Source organism: Carassius auratus, chromosome 2, assembly GCF_003368295.1.
Source record: "Carassius auratus strain Wakin chromosome 2, ASM336829v1, whole genome shotgun sequence".
NCBI lineage: Eukaryota > Metazoa > Chordata > Actinopteri > Cypriniformes > Cyprinidae > Carassius > Carassius auratus.
Window position 1 is genome coordinate 3,557,357 of NC_039244.1, and position 22,977 is coordinate 3,580,333.

General features: G+C 35.7%; 1 pseudogene; it reads left to right on the forward strand.

Moving 5' to 3' along the window:
• Positions 1 to 5,942: 5,942 nt before the first annotated feature.
• LOC113112728 (transducin-like enhancer protein 4) lies at positions 5,943 to 21,928 on the forward strand (annotated as a pseudogene).
• Positions 21,929 to 22,977: the final 1,049 nt, after the last annotated feature.

Consider the following 22,977-nt stretch of genomic DNA (forward strand, 5'->3'; position numbering starts at 1 on the left):
CGCTAGAGTACTCTGGGACGTTAAGTGTAAACCGAAAGGAATATTAGGCGGACATTTAAACATTCGCAGCCTAATTTCCAAAAGGGATCAGATCTCTGTACTCCTCTTGGACTCAAATTTGGATTATCTTTGTTTAACAGAATCCTGGCTTCACAGTAATATACCAAATAATATGATAGACATTGCTGGATATCAATGTTTCAGAAAGGACAGAAATACAGGCAAGGGGGGAGGAGTTTTGATATACATAAAAGATAAATTTAAATGTCACATAGTTGAATTGAAAACAACTCTGGAATGTCTAGCTTTGAATGTTATTTTATCACCTACAATGAATTTTAATATTGTTGTTATTTATAACCCACCTTCATATAACACTGCTTTTTATGATGAATTAAGTCTTGTTGCTAAGCAATTTGATTCTTATAGAGAAACTGTATGGTATGGTGATTTTAATATTAATTGGTTGGGAAAAAGTGGTAAACAAAAATTAAAAACAATTATGACAAAATTTAATTATCTACAAATGATTAAAGGGCCCACTAGGATAACAAGGCAGACCAAGACCCTGATTGATATGGCGTTTACCAATAAACCAGAACATATAACGAGGACGTACAATCTGATAACAGGTCTCTCAGACCACAACATGATTCTGACAGTTAGAAAACTGACCAGAAAGCGGCTACAGTATTTTGGCAAATCTGGTTGTGATAAATTATCATTTATCATTCCTGAAGCTAAAACTGTGCAGTTCGAAAGAGAACTTAATAACTTAAATTGGGAGCAGATCATGGCTGTGGATGATGTAGATGAGTGCTGTAATTCTATGACTACAGCTATTTCAGGATTAATAGACAAATTTCTAATAAAAAAAAGATGTAGAAAGAAAGACACTGTACCATGGATAAGTAATGAAATCAGAAAGCTTATGAAGAAGAGAGATCTGGCTCTGAAAAAATCATTATGCTCAAAAATGAATACTGATTTGTTAACCTACAAAAGTCTAAGAAATAAAGTGGTGTTAGAACTACGTAAAGCAAAAGTTTCATATTATACTCAACTTATAGGTAATTCTAAAGGCAATAATAATTCCATCTGGAGAAACAATCTGACTAATAAACCAAATAAACAGGGGATGAAGGAACTTAACATAAATGGAAAGAACATAAATAATAACGCCGTTATGGCTAATGAATTAAATTCATATTTTGTGCAATCAGTAGAAGAACTAATAAAAGATTTTGAATCTAAAGACCTCAATTATACAACTGGAGTGACTTCTGTAGATTCATTTCATATTACAGAGGTTCCGGAGACAAACATCTTAGAAATTATTAATAAATTGTCTAATTCCAAAACAAATGATTTATATATGATGAATAGTTGGTTTTTAAAAAAATATGTAACAGTGTTAGTTAAACCTCTTACATATCTTGTAAATCTTTCTATAAGAACCTGTACATTTCCTTTAGGATGGAAAAAAGCAGTAATTGTGCCAGTATTTAAATCAGGAAGTCAGGACTCTATGTGTAACTATCGTCCCATATCTATTTTACCTATTTTATCTAAAGTTATTGAGAAAGTTGTAGCAGCACAAATGGTTGATCACTTAGAAGCCAATCAGTTCCTCCACTCACAGCAGTTTGGTTTTAGATCAGGTTATTCCACTGAAATTGCAAACTGCTGTTTTATTGAAAATGTAAAGAAATCACTGGATAGGGGTGATGTGGTGGGAGCTGTTTTCCTTGACCTTAAAAAGGCATTTGATACAATCAACCATAGTTTACTTTTAACTAAAATGTCATCTTTTAATTTTTCTACTAAGGCAGTACAGTGGTTTGCGTCTTATCTTCAGGCTAGAGTACAGTGTGTTAAAGTTGACCAGGAAAAATCCTCACTCTTGAACATCAAAAGGGGCATACCACAGGGCTCCGTACTTGGTCCTTTGTTGTTCAGTCTTTTTATTAATGACCTACCATTACACTGTTCAGGCGCCAACTTCCAGCTCTATGCAGATGATGCAGTTCTTTATGCACCCGCTAAGTCACCAGAGTTGGCTGCTGATGTTCTCTCTGCATATATGGCTGATGTCGGACAGTGGCTCAATCAAAATCAGTTGGTGCTAAATTTTACAAAGACAGTCTCTATGTGTTTTTCTATTAAGAAACTTGATCTAAATAAAAGATTTAAAGTTAACTTGCAAAATGAAAAAATTCAATCTGTAACAGAATTCACATACCTTGGATTGGTTATAGATCCTCAACTTAATTTTACTAAACATATCAAGAAAATCTCTAAAACAATACAAAGAAATCTCAACTGTTTTAAATTAATCAGACACTATATACCAAATCAGGCTGCCCTACTGTACATGCATGCTATGGTGTTTTCACATATTTCATACTGCATGACAGTTTGGGGGCAAGCAGCTCCGTCTGCAACAAAACACATTGGTTCACTTTACAATCGAGCAATAAAAATTATGGATAAAAAGCCAATCCGCTATCATCACTGTTACATACTGGAGAAATATAAAATATTAAGCTTTGAAAGCTTTAGTAATTTATGTTTCCTAAAATTAATCTTCAAGTGTATTAATAATTTAGCACCTGAGCCTCTTAGTAAATTTATTGAAATACAGAACAACCAAAGAGTTACTAGAACTAGTACAAATCATAACTGTACAATACCATACTGTAGGACAAGCTTTGCACAGACTGCCTTTTCTGTTAAGAGCTGTAGGCTATGGAATGCATTACCATCTGATATTAAGGCCATATCTGACTTCAAAAAGTTCACTTCCAGGATTAAGCTCTGGCTAAAGACAAATCAAAATTGTATACATTTTTAATTGTTGTTATAATTGTGTATGATTAGGTATGTATGTATGTGTGTATGTGTATGTGTATATGTGTATATCTATATATACATAGTTTTGTAGTATTTCTTGTTTTTATGTATGTATTTGTTTTATAATGTTCTTAGAAATGCCCAACCATGGACAGGAGTTGAAAATTAGCACTAGCTATAATCTCTATATGCTGCACATCAGTTACAGGCTTTGTATTGTAACTATGTTTGCTTGTATGGTCCCTGTTAAATAAACTTTAAATAAATAAATAAATAATGCATGCTTTTCACAGTGCAAGTGGTGATATTTCATAAATATGAGAACAAAATCCTTGTTTCAGTATCAACATTAAACATGCCGTCAAGATGATTAAATTGCATATTTGTTTATAGTCTAAATCACTTACGAAACAGAAACTGCTGATGTTTGTCCAGCTTCATTTGTGTGTTATGATGAGCAGAAATTACAGTCATCAGTGTATCCTTCTCATCTGCATGACAGCGTGGCTTTAGAAACACACCATTAACCTGCACGCTTCATCCGCACTGTGTCAGCATCTACAGAGGGATAATTAACACGTCAGGCATTATACCACACATCACATACAACTTACTCACATTTTTATGCTGTTCAGATTTCTGCTTTTTATTTTACTTAAGTTTTAATTTGTTATTTGATTTGGTTTCCTCGTGACCATACAGGTGTTTTATTTTGTATGTGTTTCTTTATTTGTTATTTTTACCTTATTAGCTGTTAAGTTTTGAAGTGATTTTCAGTTATTTTTGGTTATTTTATTTTTAGCTATTTTATTCAGTTTTAAAATTATTTTTTATTTTTAGTTATTTTTACATTTTATTTTCATAGTCTTAGTTATTTATTTATTTTGAAGTTATTTATTTATTTAATTTTAACTGATTCATTTTCATTTATTTTTTTTTATGTCTGGAGTTCAGTGTGGTTCTTATAATATTCAGTCTGCAATAATTATTTTCACCCAGTGGAAAGTATTAAAACCAGTGTCTTTGATATATGCATATAATTTTTCACCTCTATACAAGCAGTTTTATTATTATTATTATTATTATTATTATTATTAATAAAAATAATAATGGTTGTATATTTTCATTTAGATTGTGTTTACATTTAGAAAGTGTTCTGAGTTTATATGATCTACTGAAATAAGGTAACAATTCACCAGTCTATCTTTGTCTAATAGAGACAAACCAAACTGTGCACTTTCTCTCTCTATCTCTCTTTATTTCTCTCTCTCTCTCTCTCTCTCTGTTCATTTCCTCTGGTTGATGGAGATGTGGCCGGTGGCAGAGCTCTGACATGATATTTCATTAAAATCTTTCAGGCTGTGTGTGTGTGTGTTGTTGTGTGTGTGTGGTCACTGTCTCTCACTTTTCATTCCTCAGCCTGTCTTCATCCTCCCATCTTGGTTTTATTTCCGCCACACTGCACCACTCCTCCTCTCCACACACAAATGCATATATGTATGTGTGTGTGTATATATGTCATATACATTTTATGCACCACAAAATCGTCACATCCTTTGTTGAAGGGAATTTAAAACACAATGGAAACAATGTAAAGTGATACGGAAAACAATATTCCTAAGAAAATATCCAGTTTGAGTTTTTAGTTTAGCTGTATAAAAATTAAATCTGCTCAGACAAAGGTTTATTTTTTAAGGATTTTTATTTTGATGCATTTAAATTTTATTTTAAAATTTGTATGCAAATGGAAAACATTGAATTTCCTTTAACCGGTTGTGTTCATATTGTTTTGATTTTGTGATAAAAGACAAACGTATAATCATGATTAGCATCTTAATCCTTGAGTTTTAATATTTCATTCGATGCAGTCTAACTCGTTAACAGGCGATTCGCGAATGAATCATTCTTTTGAACGGTTCTTTTTGGTGATTCAGTCGAGCATATTTGCAGAGCGTATGCACTTTTTTACATTTTCTTTGTAATTTAATTTAAAATTAATTCCAACTTCATTGTATAAGTACAATATGTATTGTGTATATACAGATATCAGTTCGCTTACTGCACACTGATTGGCTTTCCGTCTTTATTATGATGGCGATTGAGAAAGTAAAGGACTTCATTACCCATAATGCAATACAGTCGCACCTGCGCTGAAGTCCTGCTTCGCAATTGGTCGAAAACAAAGCAGATGTAATAACCCAACGTGGGCACTCAGGTCACTCATTGGTCTTGCCTTTAATCTTGTTCGCCATTCAGAGTCCAGTCATGAAAGAGACGTTAAGGCTGCAGTGTTTGTACATTATGTTCTGTTATGACACGAACGGCTTCCCGCTTTGTTCTCTTTCAAACAGGATTTCATTTTAAATAGCTCAGTTTATAATACTAATATAACATATTAATTTAAACTGTTTTTATCACTTGTATTTTCCCCGTTTTATCCTATTTAGATAGTCTTCATAAGCAAATGTAAGCGGTCGACCTTAAGAGCAGCCTTGGCTCTCCGCAGTTAATGTCAGTCTCATCGCTGAGAAGAGCTGCGTGCGTTTTCTTTTCTCTTCTGATCTTTCACCCCTTTCTCTTTCCCTCTCAATCTCTCATATATTTATTTAAGATTAAGAAATCCAATACACCACTTGCTTGCTGCAGTTTGGCTCGTTGACAGCCAATTCGAGAACGAATCATTGTTTTGAACCGGATCTTTTTAATGATTCAGTCCTGCCGAATCGCAGAGCGTTCGTATTAATTATTATTTTGACATGTGTTTATTACAGAATGATTGCTATAAGTTCCCTCAAAATATATTCAACTTTGTAGAAATCACATTACAAACGACAGAGATTATAAATTTGCAGTTAGACGCAAAGAGAGATTAACATTTTCGAGCCATAAATTAATTTAGGATTTGCCTGTGGGTTTTCGCGGTTTTTAAAATGGCAAGTAAAAATTTCGAGATGACGTCACTGTTTTGTTCTAAAACCGACATATTCATGCCTAAATCGTGAATTAATTTGGTTAATTTCCTTCTCTCTCCAAACCCAGCGGTGACAATACCTCAAAATCCGCGGGTAATAGTATTATGATATTTTGGCTGTTTGACATGGTGCTTATTTAAGAGACTCAAGTGAACCATCTGTGAATTGTTTGAGCGAACCGATTCGCTCGTTATTCGGACAGCGTGTGCGCGCAGGGTCAGCGCTGTTTATGTTCTTCTGATCTCCGACGCGCGCTCAGCGTGCACGCGCTCCACTCAGGATGATTTTGTTACATTGTAGCGCGGCGTAACTGTGCGTCATAAAGGGGAAGAGCGTTTGATCCAGGCGTATAGAACGTTTTCAAACTTTTCATCGGATACCTTGTAATTCTTAGACTACTCGAGAACGTTTGGAGCGCGGGAGAGCGAACCTGATTTACGCAGCGGACGCGGGGGGTTCGGTGTCAGACGGTGATTCCGGACTCGGTCCTGACCATCCAGATCCCCGTGGATGACCTCCAGAACCATGTATCCGCACGGAAGACCCCAGGTACCGCAGCCTAATGAACTTTCCTTTCCAGGTCGTCTCTAGCGGATCGCTGAGTCGCGCGCGGTGGCCCGTTTTAACGTGCATTATGTTTGGTGTTAGGGTCAGGGTTACGGTCACGATGAAGAGTTAATTACAGCCCTATGGGTTCAATGATTGATGCACGGACTAAGAAAACACACAGGCCTGGAGTCCAATTACAGTCACCGTGAGATATATATAAATAAGTCTATTATTAAGCAGCCTTCATCTTTTAAGTTGTTCATGATTCTGTTCTGCATACAGAGTTTTATTTATTTATACACATCATTCTATATCTCAAACGCATATATATTATTTGACTATATTATATTTATCCTCATCTATATTACTTTACATTCAAGAAACCTCAAAAGAAACCAAACTCAGCCGGGGAAATCCTCCTGAAGCTGAATACAAAGCACTTATACATATATGTACATGCTCAAATGTTAATTAGACCAGGTGTAGCATATACATGCAAATAATAAAAAAGTAATATATAAATAAATTAGCACTTTTACCTGCTTTTAGCTGAATTACTAAAATTAAACAAAACATAATATGTGACCCTGGAGCACAAAAGCAGCCTGAAGTCTCTGGGGTATTAGCTAAAAAACATTGTATGGGTCAAAATAATCAAATTTCCTTTTATGATAAAAATCATTAGGATATTAAGTAATCACATTCAATGAAGATACTTTTTTACATTTCCTACTATAAATATATATATATATATATATATATATATATATATATATATATATATATATAATTAGTAATATTCATTGCTAAGAATTCATTTGGACAACTTTAAAGGCAATTTTCTCAGTATTTTGATTTTTTTGCTACCTCAGATTCCAGATATTCAAAAAGTTGTATCTCAGCCAAATATTGTCCGATCCTAATAAACCATACATCAGTGGAAACCTTATTTATCTCAAACTCAATTTTGAAAAACATTTATTATATTAACTTAATTTACTTTCATTTTTTATTATTGTATATCAAACAGACATGCCAATAAAACTCTTTGAATGTAGAGATGGATGGGCAGATGTGCATGTGCAGAAGAGGAAGAATGAGGCATTATTCAAAGCAGAAATAAAGTAGAAGGACACAGGGAGAGACTTGTGGCATGAGTTTGCTCTGTGTGGCAGAGGAATGGACAGATGGATGGACGGCTGAATGAATGGTTTGTTCGAGTTATTGTTGCATGTTGCTACATATGGGTCCAGGCCACACCACTCTCCACTGCAAATGTCATGTTCCATTATCGTTACTGGGCAACACGATACCACACACACACACACACACACATTCTCACACCGAGCTGCACTTCAAAGCTACCTTTGCTATGATGGCATGTTATTACAAGCCCATGGAGACCCAGTTTTGTGGAAACATGCATCAGATTTAACATGAGGAATTTTCGTGTGCATAATGAATAACCTTTAGAGACTGTGCAAGTGTGGTTTGCTTTGTTAGTATGTGCTGTTTTTACATCTGTGTGTTTAGTGGACAGTATGTGGTAATACGTAATGACTGTGTGTGCTGTTGCCTGCTGGGCCGCTGATGATCTGACTCCAGTGGGCAGCTTCTGTCTGCTCTCAAAACCCTGTGGGATCTGATACAGGACGCTCGTGCCTGCTTTACACCTGGGATTAACATCTGCCTCTGTGATCCCATCCATTCAGATGCTGTTGTAGTTTTTAGAAATATTTAGATTTTTTATCTTATGTTTTTATTTTAATATTAGATAATTTTTTGTCATTTTTGTCAATTTAATTATAATTTTTAATATTTATTGTAGTTTTTTCAACTAGATTTTTTACTGAAATTTTGTTTGGATGTTGTGTTCTGTCCTCTTCTTATTAACATGTTTAGACTGCAGCAGCATCAATTTATTTTATTTTTTTATTCATATTTTGAATTAGTTTTTATTTTAAGTTTTTTTTTTGTGCATTTTTGTCATTTTTATTAGTTTTTGTTATATGTCTATTTACATTTTATTACATTTTGTTTAAGTTTTAGCACAAGTTAATCTAAATGTTGTTTGTTTTTATATATTTTATTTTAGTTTAGTTGATATTTATTTTATTTCAAGTAACGACAAGTTTTTGTTCCTTTTTTTTTTTTTTTAACAGATGAATGAGTTGAGTTTGCAGTCCTTTGTTATTGTTAAGGATGCATAATAAACATTATTATGTGAAATTAATTGAAAAGACAAAGGTAGTCACTAATGAGGAAACTAATGACTAATAACCAGTAGTCATTCTCTACAAGTATTAAAACAATATATTAGGAGGATTACTAAAAATGTATAAATAGATATGGAAATATCTAGGTATATTTTATTCTCAGGGATGCTCGATTAAGACAGTCGCAGTGCTTCATGGGAGTGGAGGGTCACTGCTGATCTCCTGCTTTTGGCGCATCTCATGTTATTTTTAAAAAACAATTTCTGCATGGGGAAATGAATGTGATTTTTTTAGGTTTGGGAATCATACGGCCACACTCTGTTCAGTGCTGTGCATTTGTGATCGATTCACACGATTGTGACATTAATACCAGATTTAAGAGTCCTCAGCACGGTGAGAATATGTGTAAGAGTGATATCTGCATGTAAATGTGTGTGGTTGCCTGTATCTTTCGCCATCTGAGCCGTGTTTAATATCATTATATTGATGGTGTTAATAATTAGATCTGACACACACTAGCTTTATAACACTTAACATAAAATCACACACACATTTTAACACCTCTCAAAAGCCCACTCTGTCAGTTTTATATGCACATTTTTTAAAATAAAAATTAATGTTAAGTTAATATGGTTAATATTGTATGTTGAGTTAATGACAATTTAATTCTTACATGTGTTTTTGGATTTAACATATGCTTTTTAATAGCAACATAATTTTTTTTTTTTTTTTGACATTTCCTAACAAAAAGCCATACACATTTTATTTTGGCATTGTCTAAAAAACCATTCAATACAATTCACTATTCAAAATATGGATAACTCACCTGTAAAATTAAACCAATACACAAAATTGGACTGTATTTTTACAGACTTGTCTTAGAGTGCAGTCCATTACAGTTAATCACATACATCAATATTTGCGAGAAAAATGCCCACAAATAAAAAGCAATGGAGGCATCACTGACCTACAGTGCACTTCAGTGTTTTTCTGTCCTGAGATGTCAAACAGCAGAGTGAGGATCTGTTTACAGGATGTTGTTGGACTCGATCTGTGCTATATTTTTATCTGTGTACATGTGTTGGGTGGAGTGATTTGGCCGCTGTGTCACGTCTAATGTCTGGCAGCATTAACACTGTTGTCAAGACACTGTCGTGTTGTGTCAACTTAAAAGTTCATCTTTGAAAACATATTCATTCTGTGCCGTCTGCTCTCAGTAAATGTGGCTTAATGAAATATATAGCACATAGCAGCAGCTGAGACTGTTCTAGCTGCAGAATTTGCAAAAATGCACTTAGGTGCTCCTGTCGAGCTTGAATTTCTCACATGGTAGAAATAGTTCCCTTAAAAATAAACATTTGCTGAAATGTTACTCATTCCCAGGCCATTCAAGATGTAGATGAGTATTGAGAACAGATTTGGCGAAGTTTAGCATCACTTGCTCACTCAGCAGTGGATCCTCTGCAGTGAATGGGTGCCGTCAGAATGAGAGTCCAAACAGCTGACTGAAACATCACAATAATCCACACCACTCTAGTCCATCAGTTAATGTCTTGAAAAGAGTAAAGCTGCATGTGTGTAAGAAACATGCATTTATTAAGATATTTTAAGTTTAAACGGTCCCTTCTGGCAAAAATATCAATTATGAGTCAACATAATCCATAATAACTCTTCTTCCAGTGAAAAAGTCCCTCTCCTGTTGTCCTCTCACATTAAAATCCACCCCAGCTTTGTTTAGAGCTGGTTTGGACAGTTTGCTTGTAAATCTAGGCAGATTTCTCTCTATAGTTGGGTATCTTTTTTTTCTGAAGAAAGCAATATTATGTTTGAAGGACTCTTTATTTATTTCTTTTTTGTCATTGTGATGGTTTTAAGTTACTGATGGATTTAGTTCTTACAAACATGCAGTTTTTCACTTCATAAAACATTAACTGATGGACTGGAGAGGTGTGGGTTATTGTGATGTTTTTATCAGCTGTTTGGACTCTCATTCTGACGGCACCCATTCCATTGGTGAGCAAGTGATGGAATGCTGAATTTCTCTAAATCTGTTCTGATGAAGAAACAAACTCCTCCACATCTTACATGGCCTGAAGGGGAGTACAATTTCATTTTTGTTTGAACAATTGCTTTAATCATTATTTGTTTGCACAAATTAATGGCGTTAAATGAATATATAAAATGAGCAGCCCTAATAAACAGATAAAGTGCAGCGGCTGCATGCGTGTGTGTGTGTGTTGGAGGCGGCGGTGCATGGTGTCAGTTCTCATCAGAGCAGTATTGTGTATCGAGGCCTTAACAAGCTGCTCATCAGAGCTGATGTACAGTACAGATTCAGTCTCTTGGAATGAGACGATCCCTCCGAACAGATGTGCGTGTTTTTTTCCTCCCAAACTGTGCTGTTTTTTGTCAGTTGCAGCAATCCGCGCAGGAAGCATCGATTGGGAAGGCAGCAGGTTCATGTGTCGTTTGCACACTCGCGGCTGTTACTGCTCTTGTATTTGTGCCACATGTGCTGAATATTTCAGCAGCCTACGGTTATTCACGGCTCTGTGATTCCCCCTCCCCTCTCCGTCTCTATCTCTCACAGTAAACAGTGTGAGATAGATGACTGCGTTCTTTCAGGGCTGCTGTGAAAGGAACAGTCTGTGTGACAATTCATGGCTCTGTCCCGCTGGACAACACCCTCTTGTTTCCTGACCATAGCCTTGATTCCTCTCAATATCTGCTCTTCACCATAGAAATATATCGCAATACTTCATTTTTTGGCATTGTCTATCAGACAAAATATTATTTTATTTTGATGCAGAAGGCATAGTGCAGGTATCATCATTTGTCATGTCTAACTGACTTATTGGTTTAGAACAGACTAATAAACTAGTTAATATATTTTTATGTCATTTTTTATTGCAAGGTCTAACAGACAATTTTTGTTTCTTTTCGTTTTTAATGTAAAAGACGAGTGCGAGTCCATACATCATTTCTGTTTTACAGCTTTACAGTGTCAAACAGGAAAACAGTGTGTCAGTAATCCAAGAGCACAATAACAGAGTCATTGTTCCTGCTAAAGTCAGTTCATTGATGATTCAGTGATGTCATCATCCAGTTCAGCTCTCTTTCAATGGTGTCTGTGCAATCGCTCAAGCATCCCCAACTTAGCAAGCCAGACAAATGTTGTAGTTTGTTAGAAGTGCTGTTAGCTGTTAGTGCTTATTTATTTGCCAATTTGTAAATATCTTTTTTTTTTTTTTTTTTTTTTTTTTTTTTTTGTGTGTGTTGTTGACTCTGTGTACTGGAAGCTTATGTCACTGAAACAAATTCCTTGTATGTGTAAGCATACTTGGCAATAAAGCTCTTTCTGATTCTGATTCTGATGGTCTGGCCTCGATCAGGGGTCATATGAAGGTGTATATTGAATATATGCCTAGTCAGTCTTGTGTTTTTGATAAAGCTGACAAAACAAAGCTTTTATTGTCAACGGCAGGGCCATATAAAGTGTCCTTTGTGCAGTCAGTGTGCGTGTGTGTATGTGTATGTGTGTGTGTGTGTGTGTGTGTATCGGAGGATTAATTAAAAAAGCATGGTGTTTGTTTATTCAGTGTATTTTATTTAATTTAATTTCATAGAGCCATAAGTCCCTACAGCGTAATCATACAAGTTGTTTAGCAAAATGAGAATACACACAAAATGCTCAATTTATAGTTATGCAATACCAAATAAAACTTTCTTTTTTTTTTTTTTTTTGAAAAACATATATTACATGAATCTTGTATGTTAAATGAAGAACTGAAAGTAGAATATGTATTGTATTGTCCTCCTGAGATTACCTAACATCATCACCAAGCTAGTCCCATTACAATGTAGAAATAGTTAATAAAAGGCTATATATAATAATGATAGCTGTTTTGGAGTGATGTCCCTCACAATACTCGTGTGTTTTCAGGCTCCGCTGGTGTCAGGCCACGCCGGCATGAAATTCACAGTCCTGGAAACTCTCGACCATATAAAAGAGGAATTCCAGCTGTTTCAGGCCCAGTATCACAGGTACAGACACAGCTCCTTCATTTCACCTCATCCAGGAGGATTCTGCACACAAACTCTCCAAATGTAACTCAACCGACTCCTGAAATCCAACCAGAGTTGAAACGCTTCCCGGGTTCTTTGATGTTTACTGCTGTTTACTTCATTTTCTATAACTGCATCTACATTTTACTCAATTACGCTGTGATTTAGATGATCTACATCCTCTCTGAACTGCAGTTGCGATCACCTGTGTAAAGCTGATGAGATTATCAAACCATAATGCTCTAAAATCACTCCAGCAGCTAGAAACGCTTGTATTGGCTGATACAGACTGTTAGCCAGCTAATCCTGATAGTCTCATTAGGACCAACTACAAAAACTACTGAACCTCTTTCTTTAGAGCAGTAAACATCAATGGAAGTTATAAAACTGGATTGGCTTCACTAATACAGTATAAGTCTATAGTTGAAACATATTTATTGTAGAAGTGGTTCTGTTTCATGTTGGAAGGGCTGATATTGTGGCCTAATCCACCACTGTCACATGACGAGGACACAGTGTCACATGACCTCACAGCGTGTGTTGTGTTCTGTTTTTCAGTCTGAAGCTGGAATGTGAGAAGTTAGCGAGTGAGAAAACAGAGATGCACAGACATTATATCATGGTAAGAGTGAAATCGAGCAACATTACCCATAATGCCCAGCTGTGACTGAGCTGATAGTACTGGTTGATTGATAATGTGTTTTTGAGTGGCCAGTTTGCTCTTGACCAATATAATGGCAGTGCAGATTGTCAAAGACGCCACAGAAATCCTGGGATAAAGTTTTTGTTCTATCCAGCTGTATTTACTACAGCATCCTAGTGAAAGATATAACACTTGAAAAGAAGATGCCCAAAAAGGTGGCCTCCCCAAAATTGTGCATGCCCCCTCACTTTGTGTGTTGTGCACTATATGAATGCACTATAAATCACTTTGAATAAAGGCGTTTGTCAAGTGCATAGATACAAATGATGATCTACACACATTAATATGAAAGACAGTGAGTGTCAGGTCTTTCTCTGTGAATATGGGTTAGTTCTGGCCTCTGGTAACACATGTAGAGTATTTCTGTCATTTAGGTGGATGGAAGTGTGATTTATGTCGTGTAACTGAACTGCCCTTGTTTCCTTCCACAGTATTATGAGATGTCTTACGGGCTGAACATTGAAATGCAGAAGCAGGTGAGTGACTGATGTGCGGTTTGCAGCCTGATTTCATTACAGATCAGCAGGATCTCTGTGTAATGAGCTTTACAGTATGAGGTGTCCTTGTGTGCGGGAATTATGGGGTCTGGTTGGCAGGTTGCCAGGTGTCTGATGCTATTAGATGAACAAATGAATAAAAGTATTCATATATTTCAATAAAAACCATACTGACCCCAATTTTGAATGGTGGTGTACATGCATTGCTGTGATATGGTTAAAGGTTTTGAACACTTGAAATGGCTTTGATAAAACTGTTTCTGTTGCAGCTTATAAAACACATATTATTATTTATTAAACACTTCTTATACCATGTAAAAAAGTGTATTAGTATATGTGATATATGTAGACTTGCATATGAAGGTGTATTAATACAGATGTAGAGTTAATATTTATGATGCGTGCCTCTATACTGTATTCTGTTTTACAGCAGCTTTAACGTTGTTCATCCAATCAGATTTCAGAGCTAAAACCAAACTATCTCTGATTTCCTCAAACATATTTAAAAGAAAGCTTAGGGTTTTTTTCTTTGTCGTTTTGAGGAGAGATGTACTGTATCCATGCGATGTGCCTGATTCAGTGTTTTGTTGGGTATTTACTCTGAAGCAGGGTTTAAGCCTGACTACTCTATATGAGCAAACACACACACACACACGCTAGAGTGGGCTAATCCAGATAAGACCCCTGCATCTCTCCTCGTTTTCCAGGCCATCTGTTGGAAATGCCTGGATTTGAGAGTGTATGTGGGTCAGAGTGTGTGGGATCAGCCTGAATGGAAGTGTGTGGACATATGTGTGCTCTGTGTGTGTGTGTGTGTGTGTGTGTGCGGTGTATTAAAAACATCTCTGTCAGTCAAGAAAGATATCTATCTATCTATCTATCTATCTATCTATCTATCTATCTATCTATCTATCTATCTATCTATCTATCTATCTATCTATCTATCTATCTATCTATCTATCAATTGTTCTTTTGTTGTCATTGTTCTATCAGCTCTTTTGTTTATATATCACTTTATAAATCATTGTTTTTTAACTCTTCATCATTTTCAATAGTTTTTCTTTTATTGTTTGTCATTTGTAGTTTTTCTTTCCACACAAATCCTTAAAAGTTTGCGAATATGTCATTGTAATCATTTGTTTTATCATTCATTGGTAATAACTAACTTTAGTAAATTTTATTTTGATGGCATGTATGTTTTGATGATGAAATGAGATTTTTGTTAATGATATACAAAAACGGTGTCAAACTGTAACAGACCAAACTTGAATCAGATTTTATTAATCTATCAAACCGCTGATCTATAGATCAGGTTAACAAACACACAGGGCATAAAAGATTTCTTCAGATATAATAATAAAATCTAATGTGAAACGGTCCTGAATGAACAGCACACACTGACGCATTAGCTACTGTTCAAAGCAGTAACCCTGAATTAGCCTGTTTTCTTCAGTATGTGGTCTGTTGTTTGATGGGAACTGTGTGTTTGTTTCTGCAGGCAGAGATTGTAAAGCGGCTCAGTGCTATATGCACTCAGATCATTCCACTGCTGTCCCAAGAGGTGAGCGAACACACACACACACACACACACACACACACGCTCATCCTCTCCAAGCTGCTCTCCCCCCGCGGGCTGTTTACACATGAATTATTTATAGCAGAGGTGGTCATCAGCAGAGAGCTTCCAATCGCGCAGCTCTTTCCTGGATCAATATTTCATACTGTTCTTTTCTAAGCCACGCTGAGTGAATTCGGTTATTTTGTAATCGCAATGCCTTCTGGGAACATCAGGTCTGCCACAGAGACAACAACAACTCTTTTCAGTTGACCTGCTGTTTGTGGCACACGCGATTCTGCTTTGTTTGTGGTTCTTCACAATGAAAGGCGCAGTCGTGTAGCAGGTTTTGCCTTGGGTGTAGTTTTGCATGTTTGGTCTTGATCTTTGAATCTCTTCTCTGTTAGCTGGTTTGTTTTATTCATGCTTCGTGTGTGACGGTGCATGCTGAATTTGTGTGTTCTTGCAGCATCAGCATCAGGTGGCTCAAGCAGTGGAAAGATCCAAACACGTTAGCATGGCCGAGCTCAACGCTATCATCGGGGTGAGTCTGTTCTTTCACCCTAATCAGTCAAATTTCAGTAGAGTTTTCAGTCTGACCGATAAGAAGAACAAGCAGGCCCTTGATCAGCCTCATGTCTTTCAGCTCTGCTCGCGATTGTTTAAGCTGACTGAAACGAAAAATGTATATAATAATTATGTTTAAAATAACTTTTATGAAAATAAAATGTCAAAATATGGATGAAATAATTTCCCATCATCATTCAACATAACATATATATTTATGTAAAAATGAAACATCAATCTTATCAATCTTAAAAAATTATACAAATTAAAAGTGATCATATACATTTTTATTGTATTTTAAATGATTAAACACTTCTGGCTGACTAATGAGTAAAACCTAGTGGTTTGATGAATGGTGAAAGATTTAAAATGACAATTAATAAGTATTTTAGGCTCTGCAGTGTGATCACTCAGTACTTATACACTGTAATAAGGACACCTTAAAATAAAGTGTAACCAAATGCTTTTTACATAAAAAAGGTTTTACATTGACTTGAAATGCTTCTCTCCATTCCCTCTGTGTAGCAGCAGCAGTTTCAGCATCTATCCCATCATGCCCAGGGCTTCCCTCTGACGCCACACCCCTCAGGACTGACCCTGGGGCGGGTGTAAGCCTCATGGCTCTTCCCGGGGGCTTCCCGTTCCCCCCGCACCTGGCGCCTAAAGATGACATCGCTCTCCTCGAGCCCCTGGACTCCAGAGGTGTGTGGGAATCTAGAGTTATTTCAAATGATTCTAGTTCTTCTTGTGTGACATTTAATTTATGCAAAATAACTGTTACCACTATCACATGAAGCCTGAACGCTTTTTGCATACTATATACTAGTAGGGAAATATATTCAGACATGGACGCTACAATTATTGGCATTACATTTAATGAAATTTTCCTTCACCTAGAGAAGTAGTCCCACCTCAAAGTGGTGACTTAGACATCCAGACAGCTCAAATAGCAACTTTTGTACAGATTTTAAACTTGACAGTTCTTCTGAAAAAGGCCCAAAGACTTCCATTGTACGTGCATTGGTGCAAATGTGATTTTTGCTTCTTTTTTGATGGTCTGTAGTAAGCCACAGCATGCCAGAGATTTGCTCCGTAGACATTAGATTGAAGTTAATCCGGAATATTCCTGATATATATTGTGAATGCTCGAGATAACAGGATCATCAGGTTTCAATGAGTCAATCCTTCTGTCTCTCTTTGTTTCTGTAGATGGAGCTCTAAACAGGGTGAGTATTACACCTCAGTGCTTTGTGTATAGTCAACTTCTCATTGGTCCATCCATTAGAGAAGATTATTATAGTGTCTGCATGTAAGGATTGCACTGCTGATTGGATTTTAAATGTTTAATTTGATTTTTGTATAGAATTGCATTTTTGGTAAATAATGTACCATTTTAAATGACATGCGTGAGTGGGGTGGCCAACCTTAGCTCCGCCCCTTTTTATACACTGTTTAGACAGTTATTTATATTAACACATATAGTCTACATATCTACACATGCAGATAGTGTTAGATTATAGTGTGTTTATTGTGTGTGTGTGTGTGTGTATTTCAGAGCGCCAGCGGCTCTCCGGTGGGCCTTCGTCTGGGTCTTCCTCCTCCTTCCTCTTCCTCTTCCTCTCACGCTGATATGGACACTAAACGGGGCGGCGCAGAACAGACCAGCATGGGACGAACACGGAAGGTAAGTCGAGACCAAAGTTTAGAGTTTCTAAGCGTCTCTTTTACGATGCGTTACAAGTCTGTGTTATTTTCACTTGTGCTGCCATGTTCAGCTAAACGACATCACCAGACTGCCGACTGTGATTGGATATTAATGCTCATTATTTATTTAAAGTGATATCATTTCATCCCTGATTCACTGACTTGTGAATTCACTCACCAAACCAGAGACAAACTGCTCAGATGTTGCTCTTTCATATATAAGTATTAATAAATCTCAGATGTTTTTTCCATAGTTCCTTTGGAGAAATAAAATATAGACACAAATGAGTCAATAGTTGCCATACAGTAGGGTTATGGGCCTATAAAATGAATGAACGTCAATATTGAGGTCAGTGTTATTTTAGTGTTAAATTAGTTTTTGTTTTTACATCTTCAGTTCTTATTTTAAATATTTTTTTGTTATGTGCTTTTGTCATGTTTAAATATAACTGTTGAGCTTTGATTAATTATCATTTTGGTTTTGGCTTCTATTTATTTTCAGTTTGTTATTTCAGTGCTTCATCTTAAACCTACTTCATTTAGTTGCCAAGGCAGCATTTATAATTTGAGATTTTCCACAAAAAAAGACTAATCTAATATTTTTCTATCTTCTTGTATTTGCTGTGTTTTCGATGTTATCTTGACAAAGTTTGGGACAGTTTAAGAAATGTTTGCGATCTCTTCTAAGACTCATGTACAGGAGAAGTCTCCTCACTGAAGTAATTAGTGTTGGTCTGATCATGTGTGTTTCTTGCAGGAAAGTGGCAGTAAAAGTGAAGACGCTCTCAGAAGAGACGGCACTAAAGAGGTGTGAAAACAGTTTCTGGCTTTCTCTCTCTTTCATTCAACGGCAGTCGGTTTTGTTCCAGTAAAGCTGGTTACATAGTTATTCATTTCCTGTCACTGAAGAGTAGCCTGCAGCTGATTGGTCCATATCAGTGAACATTCTGAGCCCTGTCTGGTGTAAATACAGTGCAAAATCATTGGTCTGTGCTTCAAATGATACTTCTCAATCGCACAGCCTCAAACACTGTTGTAGTTGCTGATGCTTTGTTATTGATGACATCTTGTCCTGTCTGTGTTTGCAGAAAAGTGCATCACCTGCAGGAGTCTCTCCCAGATCACCGGAAGGGAACGGACTGAACAGCTCTCCAGCGCTCAGAAAGAATCCGTCCAGAGAAGACTGTTCCTCTCCTCAATCTCAGCCGCGCTCGCCCGGACTCTGCAAGAGCCCCACTCAGGTACGGAGCGGATTCATTAGGAAATGATTCATACAAATACACAACATTTCCCATAAAATAAGGTCTGAAACACACCATTGATGTGTTGAACGATGTCCTTTTCATGCTATTTAAATGGTTTGGTAATCATAGTTTATCAAAAATATCTAGGGCTCTATGATATCCATGATACAGAATCACAGAATCCAGTCATGCAAATGGATTTTTACTGTATAATGTGAAAAGTCATGTTATTTGCCAAAGTTTGGAAGAACAGATCAAAAGTAGGGCTGTACACTTAATCAGATCTCTATATGGACTACATATAAGACTGCTCCTGAAATATGAAGTGGCCAAAGAGCGAAGGCAGTTGTTCCGATTTATTTAATTCGATTTCAAAAGATTTAATAAATTGTTGAGATTGTATGCATTCCTTTGATTACCTCCATTTTTGAAAATAAATTTGTATTAAATCATAAAGCACAGAAATGATTATTTTGTTAAAGTTTTGTGAGTTCAGTACGATAGAGATCCTGTTTTGATTAATAGAATTGAAATATACCATTAAAAACCTGATCCAGAAAAATTAAAAAGCAAATCATGGCATTTAAAAAAATTCATCTTATTGTTAAAATTGTAATTGATTATTGCATTGTTAAAATTTTAGGAATTCATTGATTAGACATTCTTTTTGATTATTAAAAAGAAAAGAAAACAGAAAACAGAAATTATGGAAACATAACATGGAATTTTTAAAAACAAAACACTTTTCATAGACCCCTTATATTGTTAAAACTGTAAAAAATTATTACATATAATATTGTTCATTTAAATAAATAGACATTTTCTTAATACAATTTTATTAAACCATTAAAAGCGTGATCCAGGACACAGAACAAAACAAAATTAAAGGAAAAATATGCATTTCATATTTTCCTATTGTTAAAATTCTATTAAATGATTATTAAATGAAATGATTGATTAGACATCCTTTTAATTAAAGACCCTCAGAATTTGGGGAAAAATAATATGTATTTCATAGTGCCCTAGATATTATATCTAATAGTTTTCTTATTAAGAAAGAGGGCTGGTTCAGTTGTTTTCCTCTCTGTGCTCTCAGGAGAAAGTGAGATCTCCTTCTCCTTGTCCTTCAGCGTCTCCTGGCTCTCCAGCACCTCCCCGTCCTCTCTCGTCTCCCGCTCTCAAACACTAGGTACGTCCTGACTCCTGCTCTTACAGCTCACAGTAAGCGTGGGCGGCGGGGGGATGGTTTTTCAGCCGGCTGTGATTTCATCTCTCGCTCGGCTCCAAATGGTTTTTCCAATTCCTGCAATTCCTTTCCAGTGACGAATGCTTGTGCACCTTGACGTCTGGTTTTCCTCACAGGACCCACTCCTGGCCATGGAGTGAGACTAGTGAAAGACAGCCGCTACCCCTCCCCAGCCCGCCCTTCCCAGAATGCACGGGGCCAGTCCCAGAATGCACCGGGTCGGGCCCCAGAGTGCTCGGGCATGGGCATCAGGTGCCTTGTCAGAAGCCCTTCATCTGTCCTTGTGACCCTCCGAGCTGAACTCTGAGCGAACCGCATCTGTGTTCTCACACGCCGGGAGTAATCAGCCAATCAGCTGTCTGACAGCTCTGTCAGCCAATTAGAAAGAAAGCTGAAGATTCTGGTGAGTTGTGTGTGTGTGTGTGTGTAATGTATTATTTTTTTAATCTAATAATATATTACATTAAATATATTTACTTATATTTATTTTATATAATTTAGTTTTTAATATGATCATATAATTGATTATATTATTTAATATCATATTATAATGTTTCTTATTTTATGAATATATATATATATATATATATATATATATATATATATATATATATATATATACATATATATGTATATACACACACACACAAATACATTTTATTAAACTATTAATAAATTAAACATTTTCTTTATGGCTAACAACTAATGATAACTATACATGAGCTTATTTTGTCTAAAACAATCTATTTACTAAAACACTTCTTTAGTAAATGAATAATTTAAAAGATTTTCAAAAACCTTTACTGAAATGAACATATAATTTCCAGAATGTTACATTTTCACATTTCATAAGTCATGTGTAACTGTTAACATAAAAAGTCCAAATTCTAAATGTAAATAAATAGACATTTAAAAAAACAACAAAAATAATTAAAACTAAACTTTTTATTTAAAATAAAAAATGAAAACATAAAAAAAAAAATTGAGATCTAATTCATCAGTAATTAATTTTTATTAAAGTGTTGTTTAATGATCATTGCTTCCAAGTGGACATACCTCGATTTTTGATGAAAGATTACAAAGACAATAAATAAATCTTAACACTTTTAAGTCCGATATTAGTTTTAATCATCATTTCATGAAATTCATTGTTCATTTGATGATGATTTATTTTGTGGGCTATTCATTTAGATGTTTCCTGAAAGCATGGTTACTGAAAAATATTGAAAATTAAAGCATAAATCCAGCCAGAACGATCTCTGATGTTCTTTAACTGCAGCTGATACGGTTTCTGTTGTCTTTCAGTGTGACGGGCTTCTCCGTATCATCTCCCACACAGAAATGCACTGAGATGCTTTTACTGCCAGTTTTGTGTCAAAATGAGTTCAAGACTAAGACTTCCAGACAAATGGATGTTAAGGAGTTCCTGTTACAGCACCATTTCACATTTCTCCCCCAAGAGCTTTCAACGGTGTCAGTAAAGAGCTCCAAACACCCTGAAGTTTCCCCAGCACACTTTATTAAAACTGTCATTTAGCTCCATTCGAAGAGAAATGATGCAGTTTTTGCGTGTAATAAACAGGCTTCTGTTATTCAAATATGAATACTCACTTTAAAGCATGAGAACCTGTACTGTATTGTGAATAAAATCATAGTCAAAGTTTGCTGTTAGTGTTTTCATATTCACAATACAGCACAATCCGGAGTTCTTGATTACATTTTAAAATGATTAGTGCATAATAAAGACAAATTGAGTACGCAAAGTTTGATTGAAATATAATTTTATTAAACAAATTCATGTCTGTTTTTCTCCTTTGGATCATATGCACAGAAAGCCACCTAGAAATGAACTCTGTATGTTTGAACTGTAAACCAGGACAGGTCAGGCTTTAATCAATCTCTGGGTTTTAAAAGGCTGCCATCTTTTGCTGTACTGCTTGATTTCAACACTAGGCGGCGCTATAATCAAACACACATCAGTCAGAGCAGGTGTACGTTTGCTTTGCTCCATGTGGAGCTGGTTAAGAGACCTTCACCCGCTATCTACACAAATGTAATGGCTTGACTGCTTATTTTCTAACTTTTCCAAAACGGGGTTAACGCAAACTGATAAAAATAAATTCAAATGTGTTGACTCCTGCTCAGCTGACGTCAAACGCTAATAGATTTGGTGCATCTAAAATCATTTAACCGACGAGCCAATCTTTTGGCTGAAATGGCCACAGTTTATCAGACTGATGTAAGACAGCACCATGAAATACCACAAGTCAAATGCAGGTCAAACATCCCAGAATACTTTGAGGATGAAGCACTGGAAACATTTCCTGGTGTCTTCACATTAACACCAATTCTTGACGAATACCGGGACAGAAGTGTAAAATGAAACCTTTGGGTATCATGGGGTTTTCATTTTAATTTAGGTGGAAACTGCCTTCTCACAAAATTATTTTATTTTATTTTTTTCTTGTCAGTCACTCGATTTGTATCAACATCCACACGGATTCAAAAACTGATTAAGGAATCTTGCATTGGAATATGATTTGGTTTCAAACTGATTTCTGCTCCATTTCTTGAATTGTCACCTTAGAAAATCTTACTGTGCTCACAAATAAATATTTTGCACATGTACTGCATTCTCTTCTGCTGTTATTAGCATGGTTTTTATAAACCAAATCATAAAAAAATGAAATAAATGTAAACTAAAAATAAAATACAAAATACCTAAAACTTATTTTATTTCAGCTAGTAGATAAGGCAACATTTCTAATTTTAATAATTTAAATATGATTTGTTAAAATAAATAAAA